Source organism: Rhinoraja longicauda, chromosome 10 (genome assembly GCF_053455715.1).
Source record: "Rhinoraja longicauda isolate Sanriku21f chromosome 10, sRhiLon1.1, whole genome shotgun sequence".
In the NCBI taxonomy this organism is placed as follows: domain Eukaryota; kingdom Metazoa; phylum Chordata; class Chondrichthyes; order Rajiformes; family Arhynchobatidae; genus Rhinoraja; species Rhinoraja longicauda.
In genome coordinates this window covers 15,019,800-15,042,493 of record NC_135962.1, presented here as the reverse complement: position 1 = coordinate 15,042,493, position 22,694 = coordinate 15,019,800, and the positions used below count along the sequence as shown (strand labels likewise).

The 22,694-nt window shown below is 41.2% G+C and overlaps 1 protein-coding gene across 9 annotated transcripts in view; it reads left to right on the top strand.

Moving 5' to 3' along the window:
* Positions 1 to 22,694, top strand: part of sipa1l1 (signal-induced proliferation-associated 1 like 1) — a 296,284-nt gene that overhangs the window by 142,559 nt on the left and 131,031 nt on the right. For all 9 annotated transcript variants that reach the window (XM_078406241.1, XM_078406248.1, XM_078406247.1 and 6 more), the window contains one exon: positions 2,360 to 2,432. The gene's annotated coding sequence lies outside the window, so the exon portion shown is untranslated. The remainder of the gene's footprint in view (positions 1 to 2,359; positions 2,433 to 22,694) is intronic.

The following is a 22,694-nucleotide window of genomic DNA, read 5'->3' as shown; positions in this document are numbered from 1 at the left end:
TCCCCGTGACCTGCGTGGGTTTTCTCTGAGATCTTCGGATTCCTTCTACACTCCAAAGACGTACAGGTTTGTAGGTTAATTGGCTGAGGTGTGTACATTTGGTATAAGTGTAAATTATCCTTAGTGTGTGTAGGCGTGTTAGTGTGCGGGGATCGTTTGTCAGCGTGGACTCGGTGGGCCAAAGGGCCTGCTTTCCATGCTGTATCTCTAAACTAAACTACATATCAGCTTGTCTTGGATCTCCCCGATTTATTTACTCAAGCAAGAGTTTAGGGGTTTACTTGGAGCAGTCAAGGAATATTTGTATATTTTTTGAAAATTTGTTATCCTAAGCACCACGTTTTTCTTTCTGCCAGCAAAAGCCAAGCTTTCATGCGTTTAAAGGCACTTTTTGAAATTGACGTGACTTGGATTTTTCTTGTCACCGGTGATTTCTTTTCCAAAATCATTGTTATAATCTGTGCATAGGTAAGACTGAAGCACTGATCCCTGCAATGCTCCAGTCGTCACCGCCTGTCATTTCAAAACAGACCTGAATTATTCTTGCTCTGTGATCCTTTTGCAGTCAGCAATTTACTGGTTGTGACTACTGGTTTTCGAAAGGGGTGGCTGCCTCCGTTTCTGATTTTCATCAGGCTTGACAAGTGGTTTCCTGTTTTTAACATCTTTTGCAATCAGTCACCAGTCTAATAGGTAATACACCAGTAATATATGTAGCCATGTTTATTGGAATTTGCCCATGGTATTGGTTCCCTGTGGCACTCCAGGGAATGGCGTTTTGTTTTGTCTGCATTAAAAAGTTAACACATTTACTTTGTGCCCTTGAATGGAGCTATTTTAATGCACTTTATCATTGTTTCAAATGGATTAGTAATTCGAAAGAGCTTATCTTGGCAAGTTGTAATTGATATGTTAAAGTAAGTGCTGAAGGAACCGACCGGGACCTTCCCCAACTCATTTTCATGTCAATGAACATTGACATATTGATTTCCTACTTTATGCAGTTATGTGTTTAAAATGCCTTCTGTAGGACTTTGCTTAATTTTTGAGTCATTGTTGTTAATACAGTCTGTGAATTTTGCAAACATCACAATAATGAGAGAAAAGTTCATTTGTGCAAACAATGTATTGTTTACATTTTTTTTATAATACATTGGCATTTATTTTCAATACCTTTCATGCAAGGAATTCTAGCACTTTTTTTTATGACTATTAAAAGCTGCAGGAAGCTGAATCCTATTAATATATTTCCTAAACTTTTCCATTTTGTTTTCTATTTCATTTGCCTTGATCTCTGGTGCCCATCCCATTTGTAGGTGAAATAAGTAGCATAATCTTTCAATGATTATGTCATCAGTAATTAAACTTGTCTGATTCAGAGCCTGGGTTATTATCCAAATGCACTAAACCTTGCTGACAGATGCCGAGTGAGTGCCATGTGCAGAACACATTAAATCAGCACTTTAGTAACTCACTGATAATTGTGTTGCAGATAGCAATTATGTTTTCTCTCAACGTTAAATTCTATGTAATCTCAATTGATCTGAGTTGTTACCATTTGCTGAAGAGGGGTTACAGTCTTTCAGTTCCTGCGTTATACATTTTTTCATTAAATTGATAGGCTCGCTGTAAAAGAAAGCACATTCTGTAAGATTGTGCTCGTGTTTAAAAAGGGCTGCAAACATATTTTTAGTATATAAAAGTAGGTCATTTTATAGAGTCTACACTGGCCCTTGGAGCATTCTCAATCCCATTCCCCCACATATTTCCTAGTAAACTATTCTCTCTCATATGTCTGTGACATTTTTTCTGATTCTCCTGCCACCCACCTGCAAGAAGGATAAGTTGCAGTAGTCAGTTAAACTACCATCATGATTTGGGGATGTGGGAGGAAACCAGATCATCAAGGGCAAATTCACATGGTCACACAGGACTATGTGTAAATCCTACACATATTCAGCAGAAGTTAGATTCGAGCTCTAATTGCCGCCATTGTGCAGCAGCAGTATCACTGAGCCTGAGGATAAAAGGCAAAGATGGCAAAGACTTTCAAGATGGTTTCTGAGGATATGGAGAAGGGATCAACAGAAGAGCGTCCAACTTTTACTCATATTTCTGAAGTACATTGGTGATTTTCCATGAGGATCCCAGAGGGAATTTAAACAAAAATCCCACAAGCTTGAGAGAAAATGGTGTGGCCATTGTTTCTAAAAATAGAAACAAATAGAAATTCTAGATGAAGTAATGCATCATGTGTCTGAAATGTATTTCTGGTCTGTTTGTGTTCAATATTGTATGTGTTTATTTGAGATTTCTAGAATTTATTGTTCATTCATTCCTTTTTATTGTTTGTATTTAGGTTCTTCATGAAGTGTTACCAAAACTGAGCAGGCAACAGGAAGGCTAAGCCGGAAAGGAGAAAAAAAAGTACAGTAAGTATTCAAATTGTTTTTGCAGTTTTGCCAAATGACTCATTCACCTTTATAGATTAAATAAGTTAAACTCAAAATTGCAGATTTTTAAAATGCATCCCAGCCTGTTACTTTGGTAACCAGGGGTGAATTGATGAAATAGCTAATTACTTTGAAAAGCAATGTCACTGAATAGGCACTTTGTTAATGAGCGAGCAAGTCAACCAAAATGTCATTATCAGTGCGATGTAGAAGGACAGCCAGGCTGACCCTACAATGCATTTGTTAGTAACAGGAAACAAACACAGCTGCAGCTTCACAACTCGCTGGGAGTGCTGTATCCAAACAGTGGGAAATGTCACAGTTCAGGGAGAAATGTCATGTTGAAGCTTTGGGAGGCTTGCACAATGTGAGTTGGGTTCCTCATTCATTTGTACCTCCTTTTAACAGTGCATTATTGTTGCACTGCAGTACTTTGTCAGCAGCTGTAGATTCTTTTGCAATTATTTGAATGCTGTCTCCTGTTTTCAAACTTTATTACAGCAACTATACATCAAATATTGCAGTAGAAACAAGAGATAATCTGGTTAGCCTCTCACCACTTTTGGTGATGTAACAGGTGTGTTTTCTAAGCATTCTTGCACTCTAGATTAGAAAAATAATTGTTTATGTTGCCAGGTGCAGCATGCCTTGCAGCGGTGATGTTTCGGTTGCAGTTCCTATTGGGTCATTTATTTTATCAGATGCAACACCAAGGAGGTGGAGTCCAAGTGTAATACAATTGTACAGTAAACAACAGCATTCAGGAACAAACAGTGGTCTGTAAGAGAATATACTTAGTCTTATTGGAAGCAATTCTACTCAACCTTGCTTGTAACACTGTTTGCGACATACGCCAATAGGCAGAGGTTGGGCAGACTAGGACTTTATTCCTTGGAGTGCACAATGATGAGGGGTGATATTTTCGAGGTTTATAAGATTATTTGGGGGAATAGATAGGGTAAATGTACAGTCTTTCACTCGGAGTCAGGAAATCAATAACCAGTGCAAATATTGAGAAAACAGGCATGGCTGATGTAACGACAGGGTCAGAATCTGGTAGTAGAGCAAAGAAGCAGAAGGAATCACAGAGGTAGAGCAATGGGAGAGGGTCTCACAGAACCCCCATCAGAGAGAGGAGGACATGGATTCTCTTTAATCTTCTCATTCCTCCCTTTTGCCCTCCTGATTTATTTCTTAAGAGTGCTTCTCAGTCTCCTAAACTGCTCCGGGGATGCACTTGATCCCACCTGCCTTTACCTTCCCTTTTTTCTGACCAGAACTTCAATATCTCTCATCATCCAGGCTTCCTTATTCTCACCTGCCTTGTACTTCACTTTAACAGAAACATGCATGCTTTGAACTCTCACCATCACACTTTGGCATCCCAATTTGTTGAAGTCCCTTTACCTCCAAACAACCTACTCCAATCAACATTTGCAAGTTTCTGTCTAATAACAGCGAGGTTACCCCAATACAGAACTTTAACGAGTCTTGGATGACCTGTCCTAGGCCCAGCATGTAGATGCAACCAGGAAGAAGGTGCACCAACACCACTCCTTTCTTTGAAGTTGAACTTGAAGAGATTATGCATGTCCCCCAAAACTGTTAACAATTTTCCAGAGATGCAGTTTAGAAAGTATGCTGACCGGTTGTATTATGATCTAGTATACTAATTCCAATGCACAGGGGCTTAAGTGGCTGCAGGGAGAGATAGCAAGCTCAGTCCATTACAAGCACAGCCCTCCCTACCATTGAAACATCTACACGAGCGCTGCCTCAAGAAGGCGGCATCAATCATTAAGGGCCTCCAACATCTTGTTCAAACCCTCTTCTCTTTGCTACTGTAAGGCAGAAGGTGTAGAAACCTGAAATCCCACACCACGATCCCTGAACACCTACTTTCCTATAAATATCAGATTCTTGAACTGACCTGCACAACCTTAACCTTAACTTGGCAATGGAACACTCATTGGCAACTCCTTGGCAAGAAAAACATCTTTTTCACTGCCATAACTTTCCAATTATGTCTTGATTTTTTTCTTTTACTGTCATGCAGAATTTAAACGTGATTTATATTCTTGTGGGTTGCCGAGTCTATGTGTCTGCTGCTGCTGCAAGCAAGATTTGCATTGTACTTGTGATTCACCTTACTTTTGCACATGACCTTGTATTGTACTTGTGCTTCACCTCACTTTGCACATGACCAGCGGTAGATTTGCTGCCTCACAGCGCCAGAGACCTGTGTTCGATCCTGACCTTGGGTGCAGTCTGTATGGACTTTTTACATTCTCCATGTGATTGTGTGGGTTTTCTCCAGGTGCTCTGGTTTCCTCCCACATTCCAAAGACATGCAAATTTGTAGGTTAATTTGTTTCTGTAAATTGTCCCCGTGTGTAGGATAGAACCAGTGTACGGGTGATCATTGTTCAGCATGGACCTGGTGGGTCGAAGGGCTCGTTTTCATGCTGTATTTGTAAACTAAACTAAACTCAGTGTGAATTTTTGTTGATATTGCAAAAACATTCTGAGAGATAGATTGAATCTGAACTTGAGACATGAATCGATCCAGGATAGTTATCAAGCTTTGTAAGTGGAGGTCATGTGTGACTGCTTGGATTGAATTTTTCAACGAGATGACTGAGTATGTTGATAGTGCACTGCACATCATCTATATGGTCTTCAATAAGGTCTTTCATCAGGTTTGACCTGAGAGATTGGTACAGAAGAATCCATGTGATCCAGGTCTCTGGCAAATTGAACCAAATATTGACTTGGTGATAGGAAGCTGAGAATGATGCTCAGGTGGAGTGTTTTTGTGATTGCAAACCTGTGACCAGTGGTATACTACAGGGGTCAATGCTGGGACACTTGTTGTTTTTTGTGCTTTATTAAATCTGGATCTGGGTGCAGATGACATAGGTTTGTACATGACACATTGGTTGGTAATGTTGTTGACAGAGAGGAGGGTAGTCTTAGGCTACAGAATGATATTGATCAGTTGGTAACAGAAATGGCAAATTAAACATAATCCTGGTACGTATGGGGTAATAAGGCCAGAATATACACAATGAATGCTCTGATTCGAATAGATGTTAAAGAACAGAGCGAATGGTGTACGTATCCAAAGATCCCTGAAAGCAGTAACGTGAATAGATAATGTACTTAAGAAGGCACCTGGGATGTTTGCTTTCATTAGCCATGGCACAATGTAAGAGCAGGGAAACATTAGTTGGTAAACAGCTGGTTGAAAGTATGAGATTGATCTGGAGTGGTTGTAAAGCAGATTTAGCAGGCTCTCGCTATTATGGGATAGAGAGCCACAAGGAGAGACTGGATAGGTCATGCTTGTTATACATAGATACATAGACAATAGGTGCAGTAGGCATTTCAGCACTTCAAGCCTGCACCACCATTCAATGTGATCATGGCTGATCATCCACAATCAGTACCCCGTTCCTGCTTTCTCCCCATATCCCTTGATTCCGCTATCCTTAAGAGCTCTATCTAACCCATCCAGTGAATCTGCCTTCACTGCCTTCCACAAATTCTCAACTCTGTGTGAAAAGGTTTTTCCTCATCTCAGTTCTAAATGGCCTACCCCTTATTCTGTGGTCCCTGGTTCCGAACTCTCCCAACATCGGGAACATGTTTCCAGCATCTAGCGTGTCCAATCCCTTAATAATTTTATATGTTTCTATAAGATCCCCTTTCATCCTTCTAAATTCCAGTGAATACAAGCTCAGTCGCTCCATTCTTTCATCATATGACAGTCTCACCATCCCGGAAATTAACCTTGTGAACCTATGCTGCACTCCCTCAATAGCAAGAGTGTCCTTCCTCAAATTAGGTTTTCTTCGGAGCCGAGAAGCTGAGGACTCACCTAATTGAGGTAAGAGGGGCATGGATAGAATATAATGAGAAAGTTTTCTCCATTGCAGAAATGCCTATAACTAAAGGTCATAGGTTTTAGGTAAGGGGTAGGAGATTTTGGAGGGAATTTCAAGACGAATTTCTTCATCCTGAGAGCGATTGGAATCTGAAATTAAGGGTAAATTGGGGCAACTGGATGGGTACAGATGGGTACCTGAAGTGCCATTGCACAGAAAGCTACAGGCTAAATGTTCGAAAATAGGATTAGCATACATAAGTATTTGATACCCAACATATTCAAGGTAAGTCGAAGGGCGTGTTTCTCTGCTCTATGGCTCTGATTCTTGTTTAAAATATGGTTTGAGTTCTGACATAACCATGTAGGTTTTTGTATTACCCACTTTTGCCTGCAATTCATAGTTTAACACGGTTGAATTGATTAGGAAAATTAACAGGTTGGAGTGGACTCACCTTTACAGGACTTAATACCCATCATCACTATCACCACCCCCCCCCCCCCCCTCCTTATTTATCCATCCTCTGAGCAGCGAGAGTCAAACTTTGATATTTTGTCATGACATTTACTCTTATTCACTTATTCACTGATTCACTGGTTGGTAAGTCTATTTGGCAGCTTATAGCTCATTTCATTCTCCAGGGACACAGTTCAGTCTTGCATCTTCTAAATTACAGGAAGATGAAGCAGCTGGAATATAATGTATCCCATATATAGGGCTTTCTGCTTGATGTTTGTACTCACTAAGACAAATGCAGCCAAAGTTGCATTCCAAGTTTTAATGGGAATGAGAAATTGCCGACAGAAGTGGTCTTGAATATTGAACCATAAAAATCAATATACGTAACAGACGTATAGCCACATGCAAGGCTATATCCTGAGTTTGTTAAAAAAATTGTCAGTATCTTACCTTGCCTGGATGAGGAGCAGTGAGCTATGAGTGAACAGATATGGTCCCTGAATAGAGGTCATGTTTGTTGTCGAACCTGTATAGAATACAATTGAAAAGTATATTTGCATAGGGAAGTAATTTGAGAGGAAAGGGACAGTTTTTTCTTTACATTGGGGTAGTTGATTGACAGAGCCATTCCATGAATCTTGGGATTACTTTTCATTTGGCAATTTGCACAAGCAAATAAAAAAATTAAGGAGCCAGAGTAGACTATTTAGTTCTTCAAGCATGCTCCACTACTGAGTTAGTTCATGGCTGATCTTCAGCGTCCCCTTCCTACACTAACCACATATGCATTTATATTGAAAAGCGATTGAACACTGCCGTGAATATAAATCATCCACCTTGTCTCCGAAGTCCCCTTGGGTATATAATCCAACAGATTCACTTCCCTCTAGGTGAAGAAATTTCTTGTCAAATCAGACAAAAATTTCTGCGGATGCCTGAATCTGGAGCGACAAGACAATATTTTGGAGCAGCTCAGTGAATCGAGTAGCATCGGTGTAGGGAATGTAGGAACTGTCAATGTTTGGGTCAAAACCCTCATCAGTTGTGATGCAACCTCTCTTATGTGATTCGAGCAAAATGCTTGCATTTGACCACTTGCGATGTAAAGGCCAAGTGATGTTTTTTCTTTTCTAATTGCTTGCTGTAACTGTGTGTTAACTTTAATATGTGCACAAGAACACTCCAATACTTCAGAACAACATTCCCTTTCAGTCTCCCCATTTATTTTTTAAAAAATGCATTTCTTTTCTACCAAAATGGACAACTTCATATTACATTTCAGAGCTTTACCTCTGTCTCCACTTTGCATCTCGGTGCCGAAACACAAGATTTGAGGGACATAGGTTTTCAACTTTGGAAACTCAATCTTAATTTTTGTTAGGTGAAGACTGGGAAGGGGGTAGAAGAGCAAAAGAATTGCATTTATTCACTGTCATTTATTTGTAGCCAATGTTGCACCTTTTGGTGCAACATTGTAACATCCTTGTAACATTAGAAATATCCTTATTGTTTTGATGTGGTTATGCTTTATTCTTAATTGTTAACTGTATGTTTGTGTTGTCATTTGTGAGCGGAGCACCAAGGCACATTCCTTGTATATGCACATACTTGACCAATAAACTTATTCATTTATTCATTCATATTCAGTCAGTTTGAGTCTTTAAAATATAAGGTTGATTTTAAATTGAATTGACATTCCAGGTGGTCTTATTTCTGCATGCTCTATCCAAAAGATGGTACTTCAAAATAGTGTAGGACCCACAAGTGCACTTTAAATTTTTGTGCTTAATTCTCTGGAGTAGAGGCTGAAATTGGAATTTTCTGACTTAGATGAGAGTGCCAAATCGAGCCACAACTGACACTACTCATTTAAATGGAAGAAGACAGAGAGGCACTCAGCCAGAAAAAGGATTGTTCACCATTGTACTCACAATTGCCAAGAGTAATCTGGTCATTTTTGGGTCAAAAATTAGATTTTCCTCTTGCTTAGATACAGCAAAATTGTAAGCATATTTACAAGAAATGTTTTTTGCTGAATCTGATGCACGCAAGCTGGCTTCATCCATGATATCCAGGAAATCCATGTGCATCAGTGGTGGTTTCATGGATTCCATATTTATGTGCAACTTTGGTACAGTGGAAATCTTCAAGGAGTTGAATGGTAATATTGATGATCACAAAACAGAAGCCATTATAAATACTGAATAATAATAATAATAATGAAGATTACATTGACTTGAAATGCCATAGATAATGTAAGTTTTATATATAATAAATAAAGCATGTGTGTGTTTGTTTTGTATTTTATGAAGATTTAAAGATGTTTCTTACATATCATAGTTGTTCATATGCCATTGTTGTTGCATTGTGCAGCAAAAATTATACTGGAATCATTGGAGGTGATGAGAATTCAGCCTAGTGTTGGATATGATGAAAACCAATATTTATTTTCCTTGGAAACTTTCAATTCAAGATTGTAAAACTGATAGCATGTGGAGCATCGTTTCATGGGACATACTACATCTTTTCAGCTTAGTTGTCAAGGTAAAGCCACATTAACTACAGACATTAGGAATATCATACCACAAAAAAAACCACAATAAAAGGGGAGTTTTTTTTGCTTTGTCCTGAAAACGCCTTGCTCTGATAATCCATATTTTGCTTTTCTCTTGATTTCAATTTTCCTCTGCCTGGTTTTCTTCTTTCTTCATACTTGATTCCTGACCAGTTATGGGTTCATGGATGCATACTTGAGCTATCATGTGGCACAATCCTACTTTAGGCTCTGACCGCTGCAATTTGGTGGTTTCTGCATATTTTTGGCTTAGTTTATTAATGTCCAGCAAATACTAGTCCAGTAAAAGTTACCAGATAGTGTTCAGAAAGATGAATTTTACCTAGGTGTAAATTCTTTCCGAGTTCCTTATTTCATCTTCTGCTTGATCAACAGCTGCAGAGAAAATGATCATTTGCAGTAACGTTAAGTGCAGTGCTTTGAACCAAAAGTTGCCGGGATTCTGATTCATGATGATTGACCCAACTGTGCTTCATATGACTGTTGGGAACATCCAACCAGTTGATGTTCCCTGGTTCATTTACATTCCAAACATTTTCTTGGCAGCAGAGTGATGCAGATGGCAGAGCTGCAGCAACCCAAGTTCAGCCCTGACCCCTGGTGCTCTCCATATGAAGTTTGCACATTTTTCCTGTGGCTGCGTAGGTTTCCTCTGGGTGCTCCAGCTTCCTCTCAGATCCCAGCAATGAGTGGGTATGTAGGTTAAATCTCCACTGGCCCCAGTCTACAGTTGAATGGTTGAATCTGGGAAAGTTATATACACTGATGAGCCAAAACATTATGACCACTGACAGGTGAAGTTGATAATATTGATTATCTTGTTACAATGGCACCTGTCAAGGGGTGGAATATTTTAGGCAGCAAGTGAACAGTCAGTTCCTGAAGTTGATGTGTTGGATGCAGGAGAAATGGGCAGGAGTAAAGACCTTTGACAAGGGCCAAATTGTTATGGCCAGGCGACTGGCTGGGTCAGAGCATCTCTGAAACGGCAAGGCTTGTGGGGTGCTCCCGGTCAGCAGTGGTGAGTACCTACCGACAGTGGTCCGAGGAGGGACAAACCACAAACCGGCGACAGGGTGTTGGGTGCCCAAGGCTCATCGATGCGCGAGGGCAATGAAAGCTATCCTGTCTGGTCTGAACCGACAGAAGGTCTACTGTGGCGCAAGTCACAGAAAATTTTAATAGTGGTCACGGGAGGAATGTGTCACAATACACAGTGCATCACGCCCTGCTCTGTGTGGGGCTGCGTAGCCACAGACCGGTCGGTCAGAGTGCCCATGATGACTCCTGTCCACCGTCGAAAGCGCCTACATTGGGCACGCGAGCGTCGGAACTGGACCTTGGAGCAGTGGAAGAAGGTCGCCTGGTCGGATGAGACCCGTTTTCTTTTAGATCACGTGGAAGGCCATGTACGTGTGCGCCGTTTACCTGGGGAAGTGATGGCACCAGGAGGCCCAACAGCATATCAGGCAGGTGGTCATAATGTTTTGGCTCATCAGTGTAGAGTCAGAGTCATAGAGTGATACAGTGTGGAAACAGGCCCTTCGGCCCAACTCGCCCACACCGGCTAACATGTCCCAGCTACACTTGTCCCACCTGCCAGCATTTGGTCCATATCCCTCCAAACGTGTCCGATCCATTACCAGTCAAACTACTTCTTAAATGTCAACTAGATCCTCTGGCAGCTTGTTGCATACATCCACCACTATCAGTTGATTGCAATGTGTGGAGAATGTGGAGTTAATGTAAATTAATGCTTGATGGCTGGCATGGATTTGTTGGGCCGAGGAGCCTGTTTCTGAGCCATATAACACTCCCATTCTGATTACTGTTCTCCAACCTGGAACAAGCCTTAAGTAGGTGATTGTGCTTAAGTTATTTGGTTAACTAATATGTTTGAAGTTAATCTTTTTGATTTTATCACCTTCAACATCGTATGTTAGTAACTAAAAACCATTTGGATTAATATCTAACTCATTCCCGTTATCTATCCCATCCCAAAGTAAATAAAATTTAAATGGTCACTTATGGGATTATAGTCATTCAAAACCATGGTTTGGCAGCATCAAATGCTAAATATATTAGACCAGCCAGTAATGTTATGGTGCAGGAAATCATTGTTTTGTCAGCAGTTCATTCCAAGGGGGAAATGCCAATTAACCTTCACATTGCCTGGTGCTAACAGATGTGATTACGAGCTTGGTCCTTGTGGACCTGCCTGTAACAATTGCTTTGTATTTGTTCATTCTTTCAATTGAGGACGTTAACAGTTGAAAGATAAACTTTTGAGATGATTTTTGAATCATTAATTGACAAGTAGCATCTACACGTTGCCTGTCTTTCAGTTACTTCTCATTATTCCTGGCTCATATGATCGAATTTTTATGCGCATCACTGCTTTTTGGAAAGGAGACTCAAGAGACTGTAGATGCTGGAATCTGGAGCAATAAAACTGCTAGAAAAAATAAGCAGCCAAGCAGCATCTATGGAAGCAAAGGGTTAGTTGACATTTCAGTTTGAGACCCTGCATACCAACAGATTCAAGGTTTAGACCCAAAATATCAACCATCCCTTTGCCTCCACTGATGCTGGTTGACCTGCTGATTCCCTCCAGCAGTTTGAGTTTTGCCCCCATTTTCAGGTCGAGGATTTGCAATTTTGCATGAGGCTTTGATGCTTTTCCTAATGTGCACTTGTCAGAAAGTCAGTAAATTAGTACTTTGCAGGTTATTGTTTGAGAATCTGCATGATCCTAATTCATTTGTCGGATTTTAAGCTCCCAGATTCCTTCTTTCACATCTGCACCTTCTTTCTCCATCTTCTCCAGCATATCCGTTCCATATCTCTCTTATTAGTTCCCTTTTATCCCGTTTCTCTTTCACCCCTTCCCCCTCTCCCCATTTCTCTACTGCACGAAGCATGAAGTTCCAAAGTCAGTGGCTATTTTACTCAGTTCTTGTGGAGAGATAAAGGCACACGAGGTGTCGAAACAAGAAACTGCAGATGCCATTTACAAAATAAAGATGCAAAGTATTGGAGTAACACAGTGGGTTACTATCCAACATATCTGGATAGTTAACATTTTGAGAAGGACACTTTAGACTGATTCTTCATACTATGTGGCAAGTGTGAGGTGATTGTTAGCTTCAGCAGCTCTGAGAATTGTTTTAATCACATTGCCTTTGGGATTGTTTTGAGGTGAATTGGGGTGAGCCATGAGATTATTTAACACTTCCTTCCCCCACCAGTTCAAATTTGTATGATTGAGCTGAAATATTTCCTGTATTACAATCGTGACAGTGCTTCATATGTTTGGAGTTTTGGGACCTCCTGAGACACTGAAATGGTTTATGCAAGTGCAGGCCCCTTTTTTTAATTGATGAAGCACTCTTGTTCAAAGGATTTTGTGAGCTTGCACAAGTAGCTCTGGTTCTGTTCTCAATTTCTCCAACTTGTTACAAAGTCACTGCCTTGTAATCAGAAGTGCCAATGACTCAATTCCTCAACTTGCTGAATCCAAAGAATGTTGGTGTGAATTTTTGTCAACTGCTGCCTCATAGACTCACCAGTGCTTTGGGAAGTAGAAACAAGCAACAGCAGATGCTGGTTTACAAAAAAAGACATAAACTGCTGCAATAACTCGGCTTGTCAGGCAGTGTCTCTGGAGAATGAGAAAGAGAGAAGAGATGAGGGGAAGGACAAAGTACGGCAAGTGATAGGTTGATAAAGATGAGGGGAGGGTTTGACAAGCTGATGTTTGGACAATGGACAGAGATGTAAGGACAGGTGTTGGACAAATGGATTGATGAATTGGAAATTATGAAGCGAAAGGAAAGTACATAGGGGAGGGGAGAAATAGGCATAAATCCAGGTAGTGCACAGGGAAGAGGGTGGATGGGGGACGGAAGAAGGGTGGGATGTGGGGGAACAAGAGACGGGCGGGACGAGAGAGATGGGAGTTACCTAAAATTAGAGGATTCAATGTTCAAACCATTGGGTTGTAAGCAGCTCAAGAAGGAATAATGAGGTACTGTTCCTCTAGCTTTTGTGTGGCAATGGAGGAGTCCCAGGACAGAAAATTCAGTATAGAAATGGAAGGGGAGTTAAAATGGTCTGCAACCAGAAGATCCAAAAGGGTCTCACTGATGTACAACAAGCCAGGTGGGAACACTGGCTGCAGTAGATGAGGTTGGAGGAATGGCACGCAAATCTGTCTCACCTGAAAAGACAGCTAGGGCTCCTGGATGGAGGTGAGGGATGAGGTATAGGGACGGGATTTACATCTACTCTGGTTGCAGAGGAAAGTACCTGGGGAGGGGGTGCTTTGGTTGGAATGGAATGAGTGAACCAAGGAGTTGCGGAGGGAGTGGTCTCTGTGGAAGGCGGAAAAGAGTGGGAATGGCAGGATCTGACTGGTTGTGGGATCACGTTGGAGGTGACGGAAATATTGATGATATGTTGGATGTTGAGTGGTGGGCTGAAAGGTGAGGACCAGAGGAACTCTATCCATGTTCCATTTGGGGGGAGGGGGAGCAAGAACAGAACTATGGGACATACAGGAGACGTGGGTGAGGGATCCATATATTACAGCAGGGGGGAAAACCATGTTTAATAAAGAAAGCGGACATCTCGGATCACCTGGAATAGAAACCTCGCCCTGGGAGCAGATGCAGCGGCGACGTAGACGGCAAAATTGAGAGTAGGGGATAGAGTTGGTGAGATTGTAGCAGAAGTCAGTTGATAGTCTGTTCCCTGTGATGGAAACAGATAAATCAAGAAAAGGGGGAGAAGAGTCTGAGATAATTCAACTGAATCTGAGGGCAGGGTGGAAGTTAATGAAATCAATAGGTTTTGTACAGGTGCAGGAGCCAGCATTGATGCAGTCGTAGATGTAGTGGAGAAAGAGTTGGGAGATGGTGTCAGTGTACATTTGGAACAAGGACTGTTCGACATCTATATACTAAAACGCTGGTTTGTTATCTTGTTTATTACTGAACTTCAGCCAAAACGGTACACGATAGCGCAACAATTTTAGGCCCACCTTACTCACCATTGTCACTTTAGTGATAATGCAAGCAGTTTTATTGAAATCGGTCTTATATTTTTTAAGTTATTCGCATTTTAAAGTTTAAAAGAGAGGGAGGGGAGGAGGGGGAGGGGAGGAGGGAGAGGGGAGGGGAGGGGGGGGTTGAGGAGAGGGGAGGGGGGGAGGACAGGGTGCTGCACCAATGCAGGAGAGGTTTGGGCCCAATGGGTCCACTTGGCCTAGTAACCAACTAAAAGGCAGGCATAGCTGGGGCCAATCCGAGTGTGCTTTAATTTTGAGAAAGTGAGGGGAGTCAAAGGAGAAGTTGTTGGAGTGTATAGTCAAGTTTTGCGTGGCAAAAGGGAGCGTTAGTGGAGGGAAATTGATTGGGTCTCTGTTCAAGAAAGAATCTGAGGACCTTGAGTCCTAGCTGGTGGAACAGCACTTCGTATTCTATTTGCGTAACTTAAAACCCATTAGTCTGAACATTGAAATGTACAATTTTAGATAACTACAAATACTCACCCCTCCCGCTTCCCCTATGCCCCACCTGGACTTGCACCTATCTCTCCCCCCCCCCCCCCCCCCCCCCTTCCATCTGCATTCCTCCACTTGTTTCATAATTTACAACTCCTCAATCCTTTTGTCTGACATCTTCTGTCTTTTGATCTCTGGTCTTTGTCCAACCTTCGGCATATCCCCCCCTCCCCCCCACACCAACCTGTATTAACCTATTACCTACCAGGTTTTGTCCTGGCCGTCCTCTTTTCCAGCTCCCCCTCCCCCCTCCACTCCTCCCTCCCCAACTACAATCAGTCTGAAGAAAAGTTCCAACCCATAACATTACCAATCCATGATCTCCATCGATCTGCCTGACCCGGGGAGTTACTATAGCACTTTGCATCTATTTTGGGAAGTTCCTAGCAGGGTCAACAGAATGACGATTAGGTCAAGAATCAAATTTAAATGTTTTGGGGTTTTTGAGAGGAGGGAATTGAGGGTTATGATGAACTGGCACAGGAGAAGAGTTGAGTCCATCATAGATCGATCATTATCACCCAGCACAGATCAATCATCATCATGTTGAATAGCTAGGGAGGCTTGAGAAGCTTGGTGGCCCAGTCCTGCTGTGTTCTGGTGTTGTTTTTAAAAAAAACATCTCTTCCATTTATAAATGTGGAGTAGATTAAATTAGGTGCAGTGTTGAATGGCATCTCAGCATTGTCTTATTGCAACTATCAGAGTGCAGAAGGAAATACCAAACAGTATTCCGGAGAAGACATTGAAAAAGTTGTATGCCTGAACTTTTTTTAATTTCACAGCCTTCCCATTGGAGTTTGTAGCACAGCATTATGGCCAAACCAATTCACCAGTTTTATGCTGCCATCTGCTATATTCAACATCTACACCTCTATCAACGTCCTTCCTACCTCGAATCCCTTTCTTCTTCGAAGGTGCATAAATGTGTCCGTGCCATCTGCTACATCCAGTGCACACGGCATCTTTCTGTAATTATGTATTCAGATTATTGTGAACCATACATAAAAATAATTATAAAATGTCATAGCAAGAAGAGGGGATAAAGGAGTATGCATGATTTCTCTTTTGAAAGTTCAGTATCTTCAGGCTCCCATGTTTTGGACACCCCACAGGTGCCAGTGCTTTCTCTCATACTTCAATACCTTCATATTTTTGAAGACATTTACCTCTTCTTTGTCATTAACTTTTCAGAGAGATGGAGAGCCACAGGCTATCCAATCTTTCCTGATGTTTACCTTTTCATTTCCTGGTCACATCTTTGTAAATGTTTGCTTTATTTTCTTGTGTGGTTCAGTAAGTTTTCCAAAAATCTACCGAGTACTCTACCTGTGTCCAGCTCATTTTTTAAAAAGTTAATATTTAATGTCACCTCTCACTTTTGTATTTTACTCCAGAAATCGGTTTGAATTTTTCCCAGTAATATTTCTGCCAATGGTAATTGATATATTTTGTGTGTTCACAAGACATTCTGCTGCTTTGATTAATGCCTCCTCCTGAAAGCACCTCACATGCTGCTGAACTCTTTCACTCCTGTGGTAAATGTCAGCCTGAATTTTGTGTTTGTGTCCCTGAAGTGGAATTTGAACCACAATCTTCTGACTCAAAGCTGAATCACAGTTGACACCATAAGGCTGTTCTTCAAAAGTTGTTTGTGTCGCACTTGGCTATCTTAAATTTAATTTGCATTGCCTCCTCTGCAAAAACAGTTTGTGCTATTTTAGTTTGCTGCAATCTTCAGCACAATAAGCCCAGTTCTGTTCCTTTTTCATAAATTGTCCCCAAAAACCAGGATGCAAATAATTCATATTTATGGCAGTACTGTTTCCTGGAGATGGTCTTTTTCCTGGAGATGGTTAATTTGCTAGGTACTTAAGGGATGGAAATAGAAAAAGCAGGAAATTATTTTTGAAATCTTTATTGTGTTATGCGATATCAATAAGTACTGGGTATGTTATTGGAGGCCCAATTTAAGCATAACTGGGCCATTAAAAAAATTGTGTATGCCTGGAAGCTTAGAACAATGATCTGGACTCAGGAGTTTTGTCAATTCGGTCGCTAGGGGTTCCGTGAGAAATCCCCCCACCCTGGAGGTCTCCCCGAAAATGTGGCACCCAGACTGGGCAAGGCAGCCAATCTCGACCTCGTCGGGACTTCCATGGCCAATCGGTGGGTTGAATTTGCAACCTGCGGCCGGGGCTCTGGAACTCCAGCCCAGCTGTAGCGAGCACATCTATCCCCATTGGCCGGCTGGATAAACCAGCAAAGCTCTGGAACCAAGAGTGCCAGAAAATCCGTGGTGGAACTGTAATGAGTAAATATTAAATTTAAGTGCAAGATTATATAACTATATTAATTAATTAAGACAGGGTTAAAATATAAAACAGCAGAAAAGCCAATTACCACCATTTTGGGCTGATTATCAATTAATGTGCGAATTTACTTCAAGTACTTCCATATGCTTAGTCGAGTCGCATATATCAACTCTTTCTTCATAACTTGTCATACATTTTATGACCATTGTTCTTTTATTCAGTACCAAGAGAATTGGGATGTGTAAGGAAAAAGCAAAATAGAAAAAACAAAACAAAACAATTTTTTCTTTGTGTTACAAAAAGTATCTCTGTTCAATAACCTTTCTATAAATAGCAGAATATACTCATGATAGGCCTGACATTGTACATGCAGTCCAAGAGCTACAGATTGTTGGAAATAATAGTAGTTTTTCACACATGAATGTAGCGCAACGCGTATGCGCATTTGGCGTGCATACCTTTTTCTTACTGAAAAGTTGCATTACGCGTCATATTATGAATTTTGATGTAAAATTCTGAATTTTGGACATCAAAATTATGAATTTGTAAAATCAAATGTTGGGAGGTCGGTGAATATACTTGGGCTATTATTAAAAAAATGCCAGGTTTGCTATTGTCTTTTTTGGAAAGAAAATTTGCTGTCCTTCCCTGTTCTGGCCAAATTGTGACACTAGATCAATAGTTTTATGGTTGACTATTAACTGTCCTCTGAAACAACCTTTAGCAAGAGATAATTAATAGTGGACAATAAATGCAACATTATTAATGACACCGACATCTTGGAATTGTAAATATATAAAGTGTTTAAATTAATTAAGCATGGAAATGATCTGAATTAACAACAACATCTAAATTTCCCGTTACCCATGTCTAGTGGCCTAATTCCTTCTGGTGGACTCCCATTTTTGCTCAGGATTTAAATTATTTAAACATCAAAGTATTTGGGAGGGCAACAGACCACCATGTATTAACATGCATTTTTATCTTCATCCCATCCATAGTAAGACAGTATTTTATAAAGAAAGACCAATCTTGCTAATTCCTTCAGGCTCTGAAACTTTCTTGAAGGTCAGCAAGGTAGTTGCTCGATTTGTAGCAGAGAATTAAAGATGATGTGTAATTTGCTTTATCCCTTTCTTGGAGACAGCTGCGTTCTTTCTAATCTTGTCCATTGAAAGCAGTGCACTGTTAATATGGTCAGTGCAAATGGAAATGTACCTTTCAGTGTTCTATGTCAACTCCTCAGTTCTGTGCCATATCAGGTCATAAGCACACAGGACATAATTTATCTTTATTCTACCTACATTTACAATTGTACTGGTCACCCTAGGCACAATCTAAAGCAGTCATCAGAGATCAGAGTCTACAAATGATTGATTCTGATGTGCAAAGAACAGGTGGAGGAGAAAGGTTATGGCTGATTTCTAGCAATAACATGGGTTGCCCTTGAATTGTTACATCCATGTTATGCTTCAAGTTTTGTGCTTTGTCCAGGGCAGTATGATTTTTAAGCACCAGAGCAGCCACTTTTTGCTAACTGTACAGGATCTGTTCCTTGGGATGAAAGGAGGCTTTCACAAACTCCGGATGCCCTGAAGTCCTTCCTAATTATCGAATAACTTATGAAATGCCACTGCTGAATTATAGGAAATGCAGCAGTCATTTTTGTGTCGTGAGATGTCTCGCAAACAATACTGTGAGGATGACCAGACAATTTGTTTCACTGATGTTGGTTGAGAGATATTTGCCAGAATGCTGGAAAAAACTCTCTGTTCTTCTTCAAAGTAAGTCATTAGATATTTTGCATTCATTGCATTGCAAAAGGAAGCCCATTGTATGAGGTCCAAAGACTCGAACACCTATTTGCGAACCTGTGCCGGTTGCTGCACCCTTTGCATATTTAATTTGGCAAAAGTGATGATTAGGCCACAGGGAACGTTGTGCAGAGGACCCCTCAATTTCTCTCTTAGGCAAATGGATGCAGAGTTTAATCTTCTGTCAGAACAGTGCCACAGATTTTTGTCTGAAGAAGGGCATTGATCTGAAATGTCACCCATTCCTTCTCTCCAGAGATGTTGCCTGTCCCGTTGTTATTCCAGCATTTTGTGTCTATCTTCCATTTAAACCAGCATCTGCAGTTCCTTCCTCCACAGATTCTTAAGACAGAGACACAAGAAACTACAGACGATGGAATCTTCTGCGTCCCGACCCGAAACTATAACCATATAACAACTACAGCACGGAAACAGGCCCGTTCGGCCCTACCAGTCCATGCCGACCACTCTCTCTGACCTGGTCTCATCTACCTGCTCTCAGACCATAACCCTCCAATCCCCTCTTATCCATATACCTATCCAATTTACTCTTAAATAATAAAATCGAGCCTGCCTCCACCACTTCCACCGGAAGACCATTCCATACAGCCACCACCCTCTGAGTAAAGAAGTTATCCCTCATGTTACCCCTAAACTTTTGTCCCTCAATTCTGAAGCTATGTCCCCTTGTTGGAATCTTCCCCACTCTCAAAGGGAAAAGCCTACCCACGTCAACTCTGTCCGTCCCTCTTAAAATTTTAAAAACCTCTATCAAGTCCCCCCTCAACCTTCTACGCTCCAAAGAATAAAGACCCAACCTGTTCAACCTCTCTCTGTAGCTTAAGTGCTGAAACCCAGGCAACATTCTAGTAAATCTCCTCTGTACCCTCTCCATTTTGTCGACATCCTTCCTATAATTTGGCGACCAGAACTGCACACCATACTCCAGATTCGGCCTCACCAATGCCTTGTACAATTTTAACATTACATCCCAACTTCTATATTCGATGCTCTGATTTATAAAGGCAAGCATACCAAACGCCTTCTTCACCACCCTATCCACATGAGATTCCACCTTCAGGGAACAATGCACAGTTATTCCCAGATCCCTCTGTTCCACTGCATTCCTCAATTCCCTACCATTTACCCTGTACGTCCTATTTTGATTTGTCCTACCAAAATGCAGCACCTCACACTTATCAGCATTAAACTCCATCTGCCATCTTTCAGCCCACCCTTCCAAAAGGCCCAAATCTCTCTGCAGACTTTGAAACTCTACTTCATTATTAACTACACCACCTATCTTAGTATCATCTGCATATTTACTAATCCAATTTGCCACACCATCATCCAGATCATTAATGTAAATGACAAACAACAGTGGACCCAACACAGATTCTTGGGGTACTCCACTAGACACTGGCCTCCAACCTGACATACAATTGTCAACCATTACCCTCTGGTATCTCCCATTCAGCCATTGTTGAATCCATCTTGCAACCTCACTATTAATACCCAACGATTTAACCTTCTTAATCAACCTTCCATGTGGAACCTTGTCAAATGCCTTACTGAAGTCCATATAGACAACATCCACAGCCTTGCCCTTATCAATTTCCCTGGTAACCTCTTCAAAAAATTCAAGAAGATTAGTCAAACATGACCTTCCAGGCACAAATCCATGTTGACTGTTTCTAATCAGGCCTTGTTTATCCAAATAATTATATATATTGTCCCTAAGTATCTTTTCCATTAATTTTCCCACCACAGACGTCAAACTAACAGGTCTATAATTGCTAGGTTTACTTTTAGAACCTTTTTTAAACAAAGGCACAACATGCGCAATGCGCCAATCTTCCGGCACCATCCCCGTTTCTAATGATGTTTGAAATATTTCCGTCATAGCCGCTGCTATTTCTGCACTAACTTCCCTCAATGTCCTAGGGAATATCCTATCAGGACCTGGAGACTTATCCACTTTTATATTTTTCAACTCTGACTATTGTTTTCCTCCACAGAAACTGAAACGTCGCCTGCTCATTCCCTCCACAGATAATGCTGAACCTGCTAAGTTCCTCCAGCTGGTTATCTTTTGCTCATGAAAATATTTACAATTAAAAGTGAAATAATTAAAAATATATTTAACAATAATAAGCACATAATAAGTACAAATGCACAGAAATAATGAATAGTATTAAACTGAAGGATGGCAAATAATTAAAATGCTTGTCTTCCCATTACTTATAATTTGTTGGTGTAGAAGTCCCTGTGAGATCCCATTCCAATTGGAGTCTCGGGTCCTCTGCTCGGTCTAACATATGTAGCATCTGAAAGGTAATTTCCCCAGCACAATGGGGAATTGCAGCAACCATCTGTCAATGATGCCTGGACTCTTAAGCTTGTGTGCACGACTTTGGCTTCAGCTTTAATAAATAATTGGTCACACCTAGTGAGATTGGGTCCAGTTGCCGTCTGAAATTGGGTCCAGTTACCATCTGAGATTGAACCACAAATGGTCAGTATGGCAGTCAGGTGTCAACTTGAGTCACTCGTTTGCATTTCTTGAGTTGAACCTTTTGACTCTAAATTACTGAAGCAAGGAAAGGCACAACTGTGCTGTGGGTGCAATTGCCACTAAGCCTCGCCTGATCGTCCAGTGTCTCTTGTCAATTCATTGACAAGTTGGGCCAGCCCTCTATCCATGTTAAAAGTGAAGTGGCTCGACAATACAACAATACTGCAAATTCTGAAAAAGATCTGAAAGGAAGAGGGTACACTACGTCATAAAGCCTCGTGCCGACGGGGCGGCATAGCTTAGCGGGTCAACCATGAGAGTGTGGAGGACCACCGTGAGGGGGGGGGGGGGAAGAACAATGGAGGACCCAGTGTGGGGGAACTGCCTTGAGGGAGGTGGGGGGAGGACAATGGGGGCAGAGGACACACGACAATGGGGACCTGGCGTAGCGAAACTGTTAGGGGGGGAACAAAAGGAGGAGCCAGCGTGCTTTGTAACTTTGTCAGCGCCGTAGGTAGCTGCTATTTGTATACATTGTGTATGCAATCAAAGAATTTCACTGTGCCTAGTCACATGTGACAATAAAATATTCCTATTCCTATTAATCAAACATTGGGCCCAGTTCATCGCACAGACCAGCCTCCTCACTGTTGACTTCATCTTACTTCACACTGCCATGTGAAAGCAGCCAACAAGAAAACAACCTTTTACAACCTGGTCATTCCCTCTTCTCCCTTATCCCATCGGGCAGAATATACAAAAGCTGAATAGCATATACCTCCTGATTCAGGTATAGTTTCTTCCATGCTAACATCAGACTGAATCTGAATGGTCCTCCCATAAGCTAGAGTGTAATCTTGTTCAACCAACCTCCCTCATTACAGACCTTTAACTTTTTCTCTGTAACTGTAATGTCAAAATGCTGTAACACTTCTGCATTTTGGTATTTTTCTCTTTGCACTACCAGTTGTACTTATGTATGACTTGATTATATTCACATATAATATAAGTTCATAAGTTCTAGGAGCAGAATTGGCCCATTTGGCCCATCAAGTCTACTCTGCTATTCAATCATGGCTGATCTATCTTTCCCTCTCAACCCCATTCTTCTGA